At 40.4% G+C, this 16,149-nt stretch overlaps 1 protein-coding gene and 1 long non-coding RNA gene across 13 annotated transcripts in view; one reads left to right on the top strand and one right to left on the bottom strand.

The window, feature by feature from the left end:
* Window positions 1-16,149, top strand: part of LOC141568278 (uncharacterized) — a 79,584-nt gene that overhangs the window by 46,890 nt on the left and 16,545 nt on the right. For 3 of the 12 annotated variants that reach the window (XR_012491388.1, XR_012491387.1, XR_012491389.1), the window contains 3 exons: window positions 10,516-10,610; window positions 11,635-11,916; window positions 13,224-13,513. This is a non-coding gene — a long non-coding RNA (uncharacterized LOC141568278). Of the gene's footprint in view, window positions 1-10,515; window positions 10,611-11,634; window positions 13,514-16,149 lie in introns of those variants that run through there. The other 9 variants (XR_012491391.1, XR_012491392.1, XR_012491394.1 and 6 more) reach the window with 5 other exon arrangements.
* LOC109444957 (uncharacterized) overlaps window positions 1-16,149 on the bottom strand; it is a 69,724-nt gene that overhangs the window by 42,234 nt on the left and 11,341 nt on the right. The gene's annotated exons all lie outside the window — the stretch shown is intronic.

Below are 16,149 nucleotides of genomic sequence, written 5' to 3' on the forward strand. Positions count from 1 at the left end.
AGGGTGGGTGGTTGTGCAGCTCACTGAAAAATGGCTGTATAACATACAAAAGGTGTAGGGCTGCCATGAGTCGGTGTTCCACAACGGACCGGGGAGTTGAGGAGCTCATTCTGGTCAGGGGGAGTCTCGCTGGGCATAAAGCCACTGCGTGACCTCACTGACCCTGAGTGCTGCCATTTGTATTTTGTCACCCCATTCACCCCAGAGCAGCTCAGTACCTGGATGGCCCTTGAATGTCAGATTCCTGCTCTCTCCCCTCCCTGGGAAATTAGTGTTGTTGTTGTTGTTTTTCCTCTTCTGTAACAGAAGAGTCCTCTGCATGGAGGTTACCCCACAGTGAGGGTTTGCTTAACTCAAGCCTCCGAGCCCACACACTGTATCTTTAAGAAATAGTTTACTTGTGAATCAGTAAACGTACCAGACAAAGCAGCCATTGCTTATGTATTCCTGCATACCCGGCAAGGTGAAAATAATAGAATAAACACCATATACTTCATTATGATATCGGTTTACACTTCCAGGGTACACAAAAAGAGGCCATTTCATCAAGCTAATTGCCTGAAAGTAAAAGAGAGGGAACTTTAGCTATTAGTCTATTATGGGGCTTTTTTCTTAATCACAAATAGGGGCCGTGTGTCCCTGGGGGGATGTGTATTCTAATTTACAATTGAACTACAGATCAGAGCAATCAATCTCGGGCAGCACTTTTACAGTGTAATTGCTGCAACATAGCAAATAAAAAGAAGAAGAAGAAGAAGAAGGAGGAGGAGGTGGAAGAGGCCTAAACTGAGCTTCAGTTTGAGCTGGAGATATTTCCAGGCACCAGTTCAGGGTGGGAGGGAGAGAAGAAACACCACATACATGAATATGCAATGAGGGCTCATTAGCGGGCTAGTGTTGCCATGACGAATGGCATTATCCCCGGCCTGGTGCTGCCTAAACATGAATTTTATAACGACCCATTTATCATGACTTGTCATGGGCTTCTGTACTGTACTTTCTTCCAGCTCACACACCTTTCCCTATTATGACCATAGAAATCTTTCCTTTTATTATTATGGTTTCCTTTTGTATTGATTTTTGGCTCTTCAGAGCAAGTGTTCAAATATAGCAACATGCTAATGAGCGATTTGTGACTTTGAAAAGTTGAGGAACTAAAACTTGATTATTTATCTCATCTTCTCTATAGACACATAATCGAGAAAAAAGTTGGACTAAACTTTTAAGGAAATTTCTTAATGTGTGAGCTTTGTTTATTGTGGCATTCTGACACTGCAGATCTCTTTTTTTTAAATTTAATTTAACGTTAACTACGTTGTCTTCATTTTATTAATGTTATTTCTTTTTTTGTACTTCAAGAAGCTTCCCATAGCTTAAAAGTAGAACTGAAAAGTTTTGAGTTTTTTTTTTTTCCAAATATCTTGGAGTTGTGACAAAAAAGCGTAAGATTAAAATGCTTGAAAGATTTTTAGTGTTAGCATTTTAAAAGAACATGAGTTGATTTTGCACTAGAAACTCTCTTATACTGTGGGGAGGAAAGTTGGCCAGTTCTTTCATGACAACTTCCCAGGATGTACATTTTACCAACAGCCACAACAACAACAACAAAAGCAAGCAAGAAAGCAATCTCCCTTGTTAGAAACTATGAGGTCTGTTTGAATATTTAGCAGCCACAAAGTTGCTGTATGCAAAGGCCTGAGTCTGCGATTTGGCCCGGAGAGTGTATGAGCCCATGAAAGTTAAGTCGACCAGTTGGCCAAGGAAACAGGTCTAGATTGGCAGACACGCCCTATGTAATACAGACCCAATTAATGGGCTCTATGATTTGTTTATTTAGTTACTGAAAAGAGAGTATCTCTAAAACGATTTCTCCATTCAGGTAGGTGAAGTGCAGGGAGGGGATAGGTAGAGTCTGGTATTGTTTTGTAAGGATATAGTCATTCCTGTATATCCTTTGTAACTGGTAAATAGTTGACCAGATCTTTCTGAGCATGGTTATCTCTACTGAGCCCCCGAATTCCATATTAGCACTAGCGATATTTTTACATAGTAATATTAACATATTGCTAATACATAAAATTAATGATAAAATATTTTATATATTAATGATGGTTTTATATTTGCAGCTTTTTGTCATTCCAAAGTTCTTTTATTAGATCTTCAGGTTAACTGGAGGCAGGGTTCTTAGTCCGATCTTAAAGAAGAGAGAATTGAGGCTCAGAGTTTAAGTGGCCACACAGTTAGAAAATCGAAGTGCTGGGATCCAATGTCAAGTCTTTAAATCCTCGGGCCAGTGCTTCTATGTACCCAAAGTCACCAGAGCAGACATTGTTTCTAAAAGGTCAAATCTTCTTGTTTGGGATTTAGTAATAAGTGAATAAGTTGGGAAAGGGGCCCACTGAAAAGATGGCCCTCATTTAGTCTTGAGAGCCTGTTACTCTCCCAAGCTATTACTAGAATTGAAATTAGCACATGCAGGTCAATTAAAATTAAGTTGCCATTCCAACCATTTAAGTTGAATTATCTTCCATCATTTAAAAGCGCAGATAGGAAGTGTTTTCCAACATAAAGACGTGGGCACCATTCTGGCTGGTTCTCTTATGTTATGAGTCTACTGGGCATTATAGTTTTGTTCCGGAAAAAAATATCTTTGTGTTCCCCACCCCCCCACACCACACTGTGAATGAATTAAACAGCATTTTTAGAGATAATTTGGTGAAGAAGTTTTTCAAATATTGGTAAATGATATTAAAGGACACGGTGGTTATGACTGAAAGATTCAGACTGTGTCCATATGACACTAAACATCTGGATGAAAATCGAAAAAAATTAGTAAAAATCCTTGATGTTTTATTTACTTGACATCTGGGTCTTTAAAAGCATCTGGGGTTTTGACTGTTTTTCTCCCAGGTTTTTGGCATCACGTACAGAAAGGTGGGAAGAAAACTAATACCGTTATTGCTGAATTAGATAAGATTATTGTATTTAGTTAATCTGCAAATATTAACTAATTTTTCTACTGAACATAACATCTAATGAATAAAATTCTCCACTAGGCAAATAAATACAGAAAGAAAGATGTAATTAGGTGATGCTAGACTAAAACTGGCCTTCAAGCATATTTAAATCTTGGTCATAGTTGACTGACAGCAATTTCCTTGGGCAAAAATCTTTTTAGGTCTTCAGACAATTTTCTCTCCTGGGGAGTAGTTTTTCCACGTGTTATGAGGGTCCGTTAATTTACAATGCATTTTGACAATAGTAAAATTTTGTAAACACTTAGTAACATATGAGATACATCTAATAATAGACGTTTTCTTTGCCAAGTGAATTATACAGACTGATAAAGTCAGCGTAAGCCTAGTCTCTAAGGAGACTTCTGACATGCCCGAGGCTGAACCCCGAAAATGAATCAACTCAAACAGGACTTCAAAGCTTTCATTGCCATGAAAAGCACCTTATGTGACTGACATTTTTTTGTGATCTCATCTAAGAAAAGTTATCATAATTCTTGAACATTTCCTCTGTAGCTTATTCTCAATCCAATCAGTTATAATGAAAATAGTCTGCTTGCTTTTTCTGTTCTCAAGTTTTCGAAATGATTAGTCCTTCCTTGAGATATGCCATTAATTGGACACACAACCCAGAAGACAAGGCTGAAACCCAAGAGTATATAAAAAAACATAAGGTTGTTGCAATTTAAGTGCCTTCAAAAGATCTAATTTGATTTTTAAAAGCAATTCTGCAGATGTGAAAATTAAAGGCAGGCAGAAACAAGATACGGTTTAATGAATGTGTAGGTTGAGAAACATTTAGAGGTTTCAGTAGCCTTACTCCGAATTAAAACAAAATAAAACAACTTAGCTGTTAGGTTAAGATTGGGTCCACAACACAATAGGAATTGCTGAATTTTATGGGTGGCTATTTCCTTATCACATTGCCTTGTTTTTCTTACTCAACATATTTCTGAAGCCACATGGTATTTCTGTCTGCAGATCTTCAATCCCAGGACCTGTCAATCAGATTTCAAATTCTAATAAAGGAAAAGGGTCTCTCCCTTCGTTTGTCTTAGCTGTTTCATCAATGAGCTTGTCCCCTCCCACCATGAGCGAACTGTACATTATTCCCACTTAAGGAAAAAAAAAAGAAAATTAAAAAAAAAACAAAAACCTTCCACTAGCTCTAATGACATCTTCAGTCATTAATGAGTTAATAAAAATCTCAAAGTCATCTGGGGCTAGATAAGGAGGAAGAAAGAAAAGTATTGTACTGTAATGACAGGCTCCCTGGCTGCCCTCGGAGATGTCATGGGTCAGTCATGTTAAGAATGTGTGCATCCAATGATTTGCTGATTTTTATCAGCTAGCCCTCCAGCAGCCAGTGACAAGGGCCAGTTTGGGAGTTGCAATGAATAAACAATGACTTTTTGGATTGTTGGGGGCTGTGTCATAGAGTGAGGGGTTTATATATACTAAAACATGATGACATTAGCAATCAATATGCCAATTACCAGACAAGTTATTGGAGGAGGCATGCACAGGGCTTCAGTCTCCCTGCACTTTGAAGAGGCCTCCGGTCGGGAGACGCCCTATGCTCAGATGCAGGTAGGGGTTCGAGACCCGAGGCCCTGATCTAAAACGCAAGCCCTGCGTCTCTGGCTGAAGTGGTCCAGACCTAGATGTTTTGAGTCGCTTGGGGAGTTTACTGAAAATACAGATTCCTGAGTCTCCTTCCTAGAGATTCTATGTCAGGCTGTCGCTTGGCGCTGGGAACTTTGACCAGGCAGCTTCGGGACTGCTGTCCAGCTGTAATTCCCAGAGTGGGATCCCTGACCAGCAGCAGCATCAGCACCGCTGGGGAGCTTGCTAGAAACGCAAATTCTCAGGCCCACCTAGACTGGCTGGATCGGACACTCTGGGGGTGTGGCTCAGAGATCTGTGTTTTAATACGGCCGCTGTTACACCATATATATACACTATATATATGTATAATTTTATACATATATATAGTCACTTGGTTTGGGAACCAAGGCCATAGAGTCAAGGGGTTGCAATGCAGTGCCATCATCCGTCACCCCGAGGCTGCTCGTGGGCAATTTGTTACTCGTACTCGCCAAGAGGCTGACGTGCACAGATGATTTAGTTACAAGTTTAGATGAGGGCAGATCCCAGCTTATCTCCACAATCATGTCACGCTCATTCTCTTGCCCACCACTATGTTTCCCTGAGTGACCCTGATGCTTGAGTGACTCTGACTATAGAAATGAAAGAATAAACTTTTGTCTGTTATGGAAACTGGAAAGGGAAAGTGGATTTGTTCGTCATCTTAAGAGACAAAAAAGAATCCAAGAAAAATCAATGTATGTGAAGCATTTACTTACTCATCACTGTAACTAATATTCATCAGGGCATTTGATGCCGAATGGCTCTTGGATTGAGTAGTGAGCAAATAGCACAGAACACACAACCATGCTAATGAGGAGAGGAAAGGCGCACGGCCCAGAGCCACCGTATCTCAGGGAAAGGGGAGCGATGAAGGCCTTCTTGCCGTGTGGTCAGGGAATTATCTTACTTTTGGCTGAGCATCTTATAGAAGGGGCAGCCCAGAGCCGGACAAACTTTCAAAAGAGGTGGACAAGTCTGCCAGACGTGTAGTAGGTTTAAACCAGTGTTTCCCAGAGTATGTTTCAAAGAACAATTGCAAGGTTCTAAGCCTTAATAATAATAAAAAAATAAAATAAAATAAAAGCCATGGAGATAAGAAAGACAGTTTGGGGAATATAATCAATAATGTTGTAAAGATTTTATAGGGTATCCGATGGACACTTGTCTCATTAGGGAGACCACTTCATGGACCGTGTAGGTGCCTGACCACTGCACTGTACACCTGAAGCTGAAGCTGAATAATAATGAATGTCAATGATAATATATATATATATATATATATATATATATATATATATATATATATATATATAGTCACAGGATGTGGAGTACAGCTTAGGGAATAGAGTCAGTGGGGAAAAAAAAATCTGGGGTCAAGTGAGAAACTCTAGCTGAAACTGAGTTAAATCAGATTGTTTGCAGCAGCGGCCTCTCACACATGACTATACCCCAGGAGAGAGTTTCCCATTTGATCAGCAAAACTCTTTTATAAAGAGTAATCTTGTAGAATTAGTGTCCCGAGGACTACACTTCAGGAAACGTGGATTGACACCTTTTAAGGTGGTATACACCGACGGGCAGAAGCTAGTTATTCTGGGTTGTTAATAAGAAGCCTCTTTCTTTGTTATAATTTATGAAACCCTCTGTGCCAGGCGTCAACATTAATTACGTGGTGGCTTGAAGCCAACAGGAAGGTTCATGTAACATCACCAAAGAGTTAAATAAGTCGTCCAGCTGTTGATGGTCTGGTTAAATCATCCCTGAATTATTGGCGTATCTCCCAGAACAGGTACTCATTAAAAAAAAAAAAAGAAAAAAGCCTTGATTTTACTAGTGAGATTACGTTATATTTTCACAAACGAGAGCTAATTCCATTGCAACTCTGTCCATGTACTCAGAAAGTTCACGGAAACTCCCCTTTTCACACAACTGCCCTGGTTATGTCACCTCGCTGGGTTCCAGATGGCCGTGGCAGTGGCAGCATCTTGGTTCCCACACTGGCTATCCCTGAAGGTGACAGGAGGTTGGGGACGTGTACCACAGAGGTCAGGCCAGTCGGATCTTAAGCACATCCTTGGTTGTAAAACTCGTTCTCTTGAAGTGCTTGCCAGAGCTGTGTGTTAACGCCAAATGTTAATTCTTGCTGGGGACATGATGTCTTATAAATGTTATGAAAGAATATCATTTTTCCTGCAGAAGTAAAGGTACTTTTAAGGCCATGTTAAGAAAGGGATTAGTTTCCCCAGTAACATCTGTAGGTCACATGTTTGCCTATAAATCGCTTGTTTGCTAAAATCCCCCCAATTGTTGCACAAGAGTTGGATGGAATTCTCACATGGAAGAGAGCACAGCACGTCACTGACATGTGAAAGATTAAAAACAAACAAACAAAACAACCTAAAAATAAAATAATCCCACCACCCGGGCTAATACTTGTCAGCTTTTCTCTGTAGTCCTACAAGGCCATGCGAGACTCAGAATTCATTAGGATGTGTCTCTGAACTAAAAATAATAGAGCAAACTCAACTTCGGGAGGTCTTCGAGCCCCGTTTTCTATCTCCTTTGTAACGATATCCTTGGTGACACCACATGTGCTGGGAAAAGTTTTGGAGACCCAGGCGTTGGCAGGAGGCGCTTCACTCTACGCCCCTGTATGGAGCAGAAGTGCAACAGTTAAGTGAGGTCTACCCACCACTCATCTGGTTGGTTATGGAGTTGAATATTTCTCCCCTTTCTAATCTCTGAAATGTTTTGAATTAAAATAGCTTACTCAAGGTCACTGAAGGCATATGGTCCTGCTCAAAACTTTAAACAAAACATTAGTTTTTACAACCTTTTGTAATTTGGTATTGTATACAACATGGTTATATGTAGAGTTTCTGTAATCTTTTCAGTGGGTGACAGAAATATGAGAAGCAAATTTATAAGCCATTTAGTGAAGCATTTAATCAATTTCATGCATAGGAAATAACTCCGGTTGCTTTGCTTTATCAATCTTTCTCTCCAGGAGAATTGCAGTCAACATGATCTCCAAACACTGGCTGGGGGTAGAGGTGGGGGTGGGGGTGGGCAGAGAGCAGGGACAGGGTGGGGAGGGGTGGGGATGGGTGGAGCATGTGCGCAAACCCTTTCATGCACGTGAAATGTCAGGGATTCTGAAGTCAGCCTGACAGAATCACCAGCATCTCTGAGCTTTCTGCAGGCTGTTAATGTGTTTCAGAAAGAAAGCATGGGTCTAATGTTTAGAGGAAGTTTTCAAGGCCTTTTCACTGCAAAGTTATTTATTAAACACCCTCTTCCCAGAGTGCTCAGCAAGGCAGACTGTATTCAACGTTAGGCTCACAAAAATACACACATATTTTTAAAAACTTGTGTCGGTGCTTGTTACTTTCAAACACATGCAAAATAAAAATGACTTACATGAAAATTTGCTTTTGAATGAAGGAGGCAAAGCAATCGGACCCAAATACTTAAAAATCCACCCAAGTGGCCGGTTGCAAGTAGAGATATTTGAGCACTTTTCAGAATATGTGAACGGGCTTCTAGGGTTCACGTTCCGATTCTCTTCTGAATTGCTCAAAAGATTAATCCAGCTCTTGGCTACACAGTGGGTTAATATTTTCTTTTCTGGCATGTGCTAGAGTCCCTCTTATAACACTTTACCTCAAACACCATCAAGTTCCTAAGTGAAAAAGTCCTAAGGGGGCAAAAGAAGACCTTGCAATAATCACCGTCTGCTAAACTATATTAAAATCGCATTAGCTCTACCTGGTGCTCTAAAATTGGAGCCAATATAAAGGTACTGTAGACAAAGTTTCTAATTTAGAAAATAATTGGCTTTCATTTCTTTCTGAACTCCCCCCCTTATTCCAAAAAAAAAAAAAAATATTTCAGGGAATAAAACTCCGGGGGAGATTATATAGTTCTGATTTTCCATCGGCTCGATTCGAGGACCTCCTCTCAGGCAGGTATGATGCTTCACGCTCCCTTTTAAATATGACATACACACAGAGACGTTCCTGCCGTGGCAGTTTACTGGCATGCCATTTGATATTTATTTGGCTGTATTATTAAGCTGTGGGGGAGGCGCACAGTTATATTGAATAGAATTGTCTTGGTAATCCTGCACAAAACTGGTAGTTCTAATGGGGATTAGCCAATGGGAGGTTTGTTTGTCTGTCTGCCTATCTCTATCTATCATCATCCATCCGTCTGTCTGTCTGTCTGTCTGTCTGTCTGTCTGTCTATCTATCATCTATCTATCTATCTATCTATCATCTATCTATCTATGTATCATCTATCTTTCTATCACTATTCAATCATTAATTTTTGGATTAAACCAGTGCCTCATTTTTTTTTTAAAAAGTGAATCAATTTAGGGGAAAGACGTCTCTGATGTAAGATCAGATATCTGAAAAGCAATACCTTAGGAGCAAGGAATTTAAAATGTTCAAATAAAATTGGAAACGCAAACCAATAACCACACACTTGCTCTCTTTGTAAATATTCAAACATTAGAAGGTAAGTACTCCCTGCCCCGACTGCCCACCTTCCCCTTTTCCATCCAAGCGAACCTCTAAACCATGTGTCACACTGGAGAGACACTGTGCACTTGACGTTCTCACTCATTGGGGTCTTGGAGGTCTCACCTTGTTAGTCAGTAGAAACAGATACGCATCATTCTTTCTGAATGTTTCGAGAATTTCCCACGGCGTGGCTATCTCACTGCTCCCAGAGTCATTCCCATGCAATATGCACGTAGATTCCTTCCAGCTTTAGTGCATATCTTGTCATACTTCCTATGTACTCAAGTATTTCTCATACACTCACATACGTAATACTCATAATACTCATGCCACGAGTATTTTTCTAGCATGTCACATAAAGTGACATGGCTGAGTATGTGGATTTTGTGTTTTAATCCTTACTGCCAAATCATCTAGTAATTTTAATTTTAAACGAAAGTCCTACCAGACTCTCTGAGACAACTTTTCTCAACTCTACTCAAACCTCCCTGCCACTCTTCTTCTTTGTTAAAACTCTGCCTGTTTTTCTCCATCCCAAGGGCCTTTCCCACTGAGTTTTCCTTCTTCCAGGGCACGCAGCAGCCTGATCACTGGCCTGATGTTTAGACATTGGGTTGTTCAGGTCCACTGAGATGGTTAGATACTCAGAGACTGGGGGGGACTCGGTCCAAAAACCCAACCATACCCTGAGTCCTCCATAACTGTGTTGATAAAATCAGTAATGCATTTCCATTTCAATCAGAGAATTAGTGTCCAAATTCAGACAACAGTTTCAGCCAGTTTTATACCTGAGGTCTACAGACTTTTACTGTTTGGGAAGATGGCCTTTTAACAACATGGTGGCCGCTTGGGACCGAGGGCGCTGGAAGGAGGTGGTCCTGGGGACGTTGCCAAGAACTGCTCTCCTGTCCCTTCACACAGTGGTTTCTGCTCCTTTCTGTAGCCTCTGACACCCACGTCCCTCTCTGTTCTCATTCCTGCCTCTTCATCCAGACCTCCCTACCAGCTTCTCACCATTCTGGGAGCTCCATTGCCACTTTGTCTCTGTATGCCCTTCTCTCTTCCATCCATTTTACCCAGCTCCGTCTTTACAGAGCACAAATCTGGTTTTGATTTGCTCTTGCTTAAAATTATTTCTTATTCTCCAGACTCTTTGTCTTGCCCTTCAAAGTCCTCCACGACGTGTCTTCAAACCAGTCTTTTAAAATGCATTTTCTCCTTTTCCTTTATGTATCTTTTACTTAGCAGAACGAAACAGTCTCACTGCCTTAAACTTTTCTGTCTCTGCTTTCCCCATGGCCTGCCATGCCTTTCCTCAACTCCAGGAATGACCTTGGAAAGTTGGATTATTACCTGTGGCTTCCACTGTCTTCTCTCCGGCTCCAAAACGAGTGTCAGCATTATTGGGGGACAACGACAGGTACTTGAATGGCGGGGGGGGGGAGTGGGACGGGGCGGGGGACAGAAGTCAGACAGATGTTGGGCCAGCTCTATGTGAAATGGCTGGAGTCGTGGAATCTACATAAAGGTTAAGGCCATTCTGTGTTTTCTTGTCTACCATCTAAAACAGAAAGTGACAGAGTAATCAGATGCTAGTTGTATTAAAATATTCGGCTACAGCAAGTCTCTATTTAGCTCTACCACAGCGCAGGCATCTAATCAGGAAATGGCCTACTATGAACTGTCTGTAACTCAGAACCTTTAAGTACAGGGAAGCTAGCGCCATACACATTAATAACATATTTAGTCTATATTACCTCTAGTAATTAACAGATGAAAATGATCCTTTGGGTTCTCTTAGGAGAACATGTACTTTCAGCTGATTTTGAAGATAAAAAGGAATGATCTTTTATAGTTTTCTTTATACTTTTCTGCCTGTTCCCCCTCGTGACTAATGGTATATACTCTTACGATATTATACTAATGGAAGTTAGCTAAGTAATCCTGGCCGTGGGCCAGCCTTTGCTATTCTTTAAGGATAACTGTCAAATATTAGAAAAGATAAATAAATCTAAGCACACTGGGATTGAATATTGGGATCGAATCTCTAAAATCTCTAAAGTTGGCTTTTAGAATTTATTTCTAATAATGAATAATTGGAAGCCAGCTATATGTGTCCAGGCGTTAGATTGATTATATACACATAGCACATCAATATTGCAATATCACGCAGACATTAAAATGGAATGAAGTCTAGAGCACTATTAAAAAAGGGTTTATGATGTACTCTTAAGGAAAGTTAAAAAGCAAACCCATACCTAAAGTTAACTTTACATGTATATGGACCATGAACTTGTTGGGATGGTAGATTGCAAGTAATTTTATTTCTTTGACTGTTGTCATAATGGATGGATATAAAAATCCCAGTGTTACCCCAGCAGTATTGCTCCTAGCTGAGCGGAGAGAGCTAGACTGGAGGAGAATTCCTTCCTCCCTTATCCCAGGATACCAGCTGGAGGGCTTGTCCTGGATCGGGAAGAGTACAGACTTTGCAAACAAGGAGAAGCTGTCTTGATTCTACTCAAGGAACTTCACACAAGCTTTGCCAGCAGCTGTGAACACACCTGACTCTCGGACCTTGGTGGGCCTTACGAGGGGCAAAGGAAACGAGTAGATGCACTTGCCCACGTATTTTACTACGTTTCTGAGGAACAGTGGGACCTGGGAGGATGGTTGGACATTTAGAGATGTGCAGATGGCGGTTTGCTTTCCCAGATCTTTCGAAGGTGAGCTTTGGAAATGCTCCAGACACTGCATAGTCCTTGAATCTGATGTTGAGGTTCGACAGAATTTAACTGGCTATTCTGGAATGCTTTATCGGAGGGTGATGGAAATCTCGAGTATTAGACTGGGAAGGAAGCTAGAGATGGAAGCAGAGCTCGCGTGGACCCCTCATGGGCTCACTAAGACTGGTCTATGTCACGCCGACCTATTTTTTGTCCTCACGAGGTGAATGTACAGTAGAAGAGGGATGCCACAGACCAGTGTTCTTTAAACTGAACTGTGTAGAGGAAAGGGGGTGTTCGGAGTCCCTATGCCTAGGTGGGGTGAGATTCTTTACTCCCGAGAGGCTCCCAGGTGACGCTGCGGCTGCTGGCCTTAGGTTCTCCTGCCCATATCCTCCTTCTCACCAACGCACCCTCAGTGGACTTTGTATCCTCAGGGATGCCACTTGGAACAGAATTGGGCACTGACTCACTCTGTGCCCCAGTCTCATGGGGTCAGTGGACATGGTAACACCTTCTCTATCTGTTTCGGTGAGGATCAAATAAGAAGACGCCCTAAAGAGTGTTCAGTGCCTGGAGTAAACCAGGAAACATTCTAGGCTGTTCTCTGTCAAATCTGATGTGACCTCAGACAAGCCATCTGACCCTCTCTCTTTCACCAACAGCAAAAAAGTTTTTAAAAAGTATGAAGAGCTAAATAAACTTGGGAGAGTTTCATTATCAGTGGTAGGAAAATACACTACTTTGCCATTTGGCAAAATTATCATCCCAAATTTATGAAACAGCTCTTAACTAATATGACATTCATTTTAACGTGAATTCTCCTCATTAGCAGTGTTTCCTATGAATGTCTGTGAGAGGGGCCCAATATCAAAGCATTGATCACTGGTACATGATTTTCACCTGACACATATGCTAAATCCCCTTACAGGATTCTAGAGGGGACCATAGTTTTTTAGCCTTAGTGGCATCGAGCTGGGTGAGAATTGGTCTCTCCTACTGTGTGCAAACCTATCGCGATGGATCACAGAGTGCCTTCAGCCCCCTCCATTTGTGCCTCGCTAGAATTAAATTTTTCAAGACCTGTTTGGCTTTGGCCAGAGAAAGGAGCCAAAGATTGCATGTTGACTTTGCCTGCTGCCCCCAGGGGCCCCCTCATCCCACTGGGCTGTGAAATCAGCATTCCTGTGATGCTAATCTCATTTGTCCCATTCTTTGCCTAAACATTCTTTTCTATAATTTTTGAGAGAAGAGATATAGACAACCTTTTTTTTTTTTTTTTTTTTTTTTTTTTTTTTTTTTTTTAGGGTGACTCTGCCTAACTTAAGACTTCTCCTGAAGAAAGTCCAGCTAACTACATTTAAGTATTCACTTCTCAAAGACCCAGATTAATAGGCCACTGAGCCTGGAAAAGGTGAGTTGGAAATAATAAAGGCTTGAGAGTGATGTTGGGTCAAAAACATGGTCTCTGGCTGCCTGAGCTCTTACTGTGGCGTCCACACCTTCTCACTGGCTGACCCTGGGTTAGTCAGCTCACCTCTCTAACCTTCAGCTTCTCTCTCTGTGCAAAGGTAAATAAAGGAGGCGATCAATTTTATTTTTTGTTTTGTTTTGTTTTGTTCCTCAATGTACTCCAAATGCCTAGAAAATTTCCCTGCGCATAGTAGGTGCTCAATTGATATTTGCTGAATGAATAGCTTCCTTCCAGAGTGACAGAAACTACATGTCTTTCTCTGTTTCCTCAAAGTGTTTCTTCACACTCTCTGCAAGTGTGGTTTCATGGGAATGTTCCGTTCTGTTCTGTTGTTCTTTGACAGTTAAATGGCCCCAGGATTTTGTGTGCCATGCCAGACAAAAACTAGTGGCACATTACAAAATCTAAACACTCTGTGGACTTTTCACATAATCTAAAGTGTTTCCTGACTTGAACTAAAGTAGATGCAACAATTTGAAGCTTAAACCAAGTTTAGTCTTTTAAAAAATTTTTGTTTTACTATTTACAAAACAACGTATTTTATGGATGTAATTGACACATCGAATAGAAGAGGGCTATTCCTAATATTATGTTTATCTTATAGACGTAAATAACAAACAACGCCTATAATCAAAATTTACTACAATTGTAATAGATTTTGGCAGAGTTTATGTATTGTATGCAACGCTAACATAACACTGACTTCCAAAGATAGAGGCCCAGGATTTCTAGGTTAGTTTTGTTAAATGGAAAAAGAAAAATCCACTACTGTATTTGTAGTTTTTACTACATTCAAGAGATTAATTCTTGTAAATAAAATTGTTTAGACCAGTTTCTAACCAGAAAGTTGAAATTATCTGTGGCAATGTAACCACTAAAAACTTGTATACAATGAAAATATTTCAATAATTAATGCATGCTCCATCTAGAGTAATTGACAGGAGGTCATAAACGTAATGGGCCATCTGTGTTTGATTTGTACATGAAAATGCTTAAAGGGCTAGGCAGGTAATTCAAGCTTCTCCAGCGAGGAAGATTTGTTCCAACTTTCCTAAGTAGCAGAGCCATTTACTAGGTTTTTCTTCTTCTTCTTTTTTTTTTTCTTAATGTCTTTTCCAGATTTCTACTTGAGCTATCTACTTCTCACTGCTTCTCGTGCTAATGCAACAATCCCTTTAGAATTTTTTATGTATATGTAGATCACAGCAATTACACTTGGCTCTCCTAACCATTTCAATGGCAACTTGAAAGCCACATGTCTGATTAAACAATATCAGAAACTCACGCCAACGCTATGACTTTATCATTCATTCTGCCCAGTCTGACCACTTCAGAGATTTATTGTGCAGTTTCTGCTTTTCGGCCAGTCAACAAACAACCTTGCTAATATCTGTTAACAAAGAGTAGTAAGACCATGAGGAATTTTAGTCAGATTTTTGCAATCACTCCTTTGGGAGTGGACCACAATCACCATATTTCTGGTTGTAAAATGGTCTTGGTGGACATCAGAGGAGGTTCTAAAAATGATTATTTTGAAAGCCACATGTCTGATTGGTTGAACGGAACCAGCAAGGTCTCTGCTCTTAGTACCTTAGTACCATTCTAGTAAACATAACTTCTTTAGATATCTTATAGGTACCTATAAGATATTTTCTATGCCTAGAAAAATGTACTATCATCTCCCCTAATCACCACCCTCCTTTTCATTTCCGTGAAAAAACAAAACAAACAAACAAAAAAAACACACACACACACACACACAAAAACTATATATTTTTTTTCCTGTATTGCCTATTTGGGAAAATGTGCTACCACCTACTCTGTTGCCCAAGGCAAGAACCTAGGATTATTCTAGATTCTTCCCTTCCTCTTTCTCCTTCACCAAAGCAGCTCCCAATTCTGTTAGTGCTACAGCTACTTACTATTGCTTGTCTCTGCTTCCTTTTCTCCACCCCATAACCTTAATAATTATTTTTGTCTGGAATATTGCAAAAGCCTTCAGTATTACTTCCTTACCAATCTATTCTTCATACTGTTGCCAGAACAATATTTTAAACATTAAAATGCTAATAGCATTATGTCATTTCCGTGAAAAAAATCCTTACAGTAGGAGTTCTACAATCGCCTTGGAGACAAAACCCAAACTTCTTTACATGGCAAAGGAAGACTTTGGCTAAAGTCTGATGCTACAATGCCACCAAATGCCACCTATCCTGCTCTCTAGTCACACAGACGTATATTGTCTGAGCACATCAGGGTGACATAATGCCTGCGACCACGCAGTTCCCTCTTGCTTGAATCCTCTTTTCCGTATATTTGACATTACAAAGATATGTCTGGATGTTCAACTAAAATCTTCAGTTTTCAGATACATTTTAATTTTTGAAGAGGCCCAACCCTGACTTTCTTTCCTTAAGAAGTACATGAAATACCAGCTACCCTTTTGATTGTAATCAGAAAATGTAAACATAAAATATAAATTCAATAAAAGTATAAATTCAGCTCTTTGCTATTTCCTGAACACGTGTTCATTACCTTTTAATATAGGAAGTGTACTTTCAGAGGGATAAGAAAAACGAGAACTTGGAAAATTATTAATGAGCATGAAGCAAAGGGAAGTGGAAGCATCTCCAGTTAAACCAGGAAGAAAATGCAAGGCAGTGAAGGAACCTATGGCATTTATGGTGGTTTTAAATACACTTGAGAGCACTCAGCGTGCCACGCTCTGTAGGGGACAGAGGACGGTGACGCGGGTCAAC

This window comes from Rhinolophus sinicus, linkage group LG13 (assembly GCF_036562045.2).
Source record: "Rhinolophus sinicus isolate RSC01 linkage group LG13, ASM3656204v1, whole genome shotgun sequence".
Lineage (NCBI taxonomy): Eukaryota > Metazoa > Chordata > Mammalia > Chiroptera > Rhinolophidae > Rhinolophus > Rhinolophus sinicus.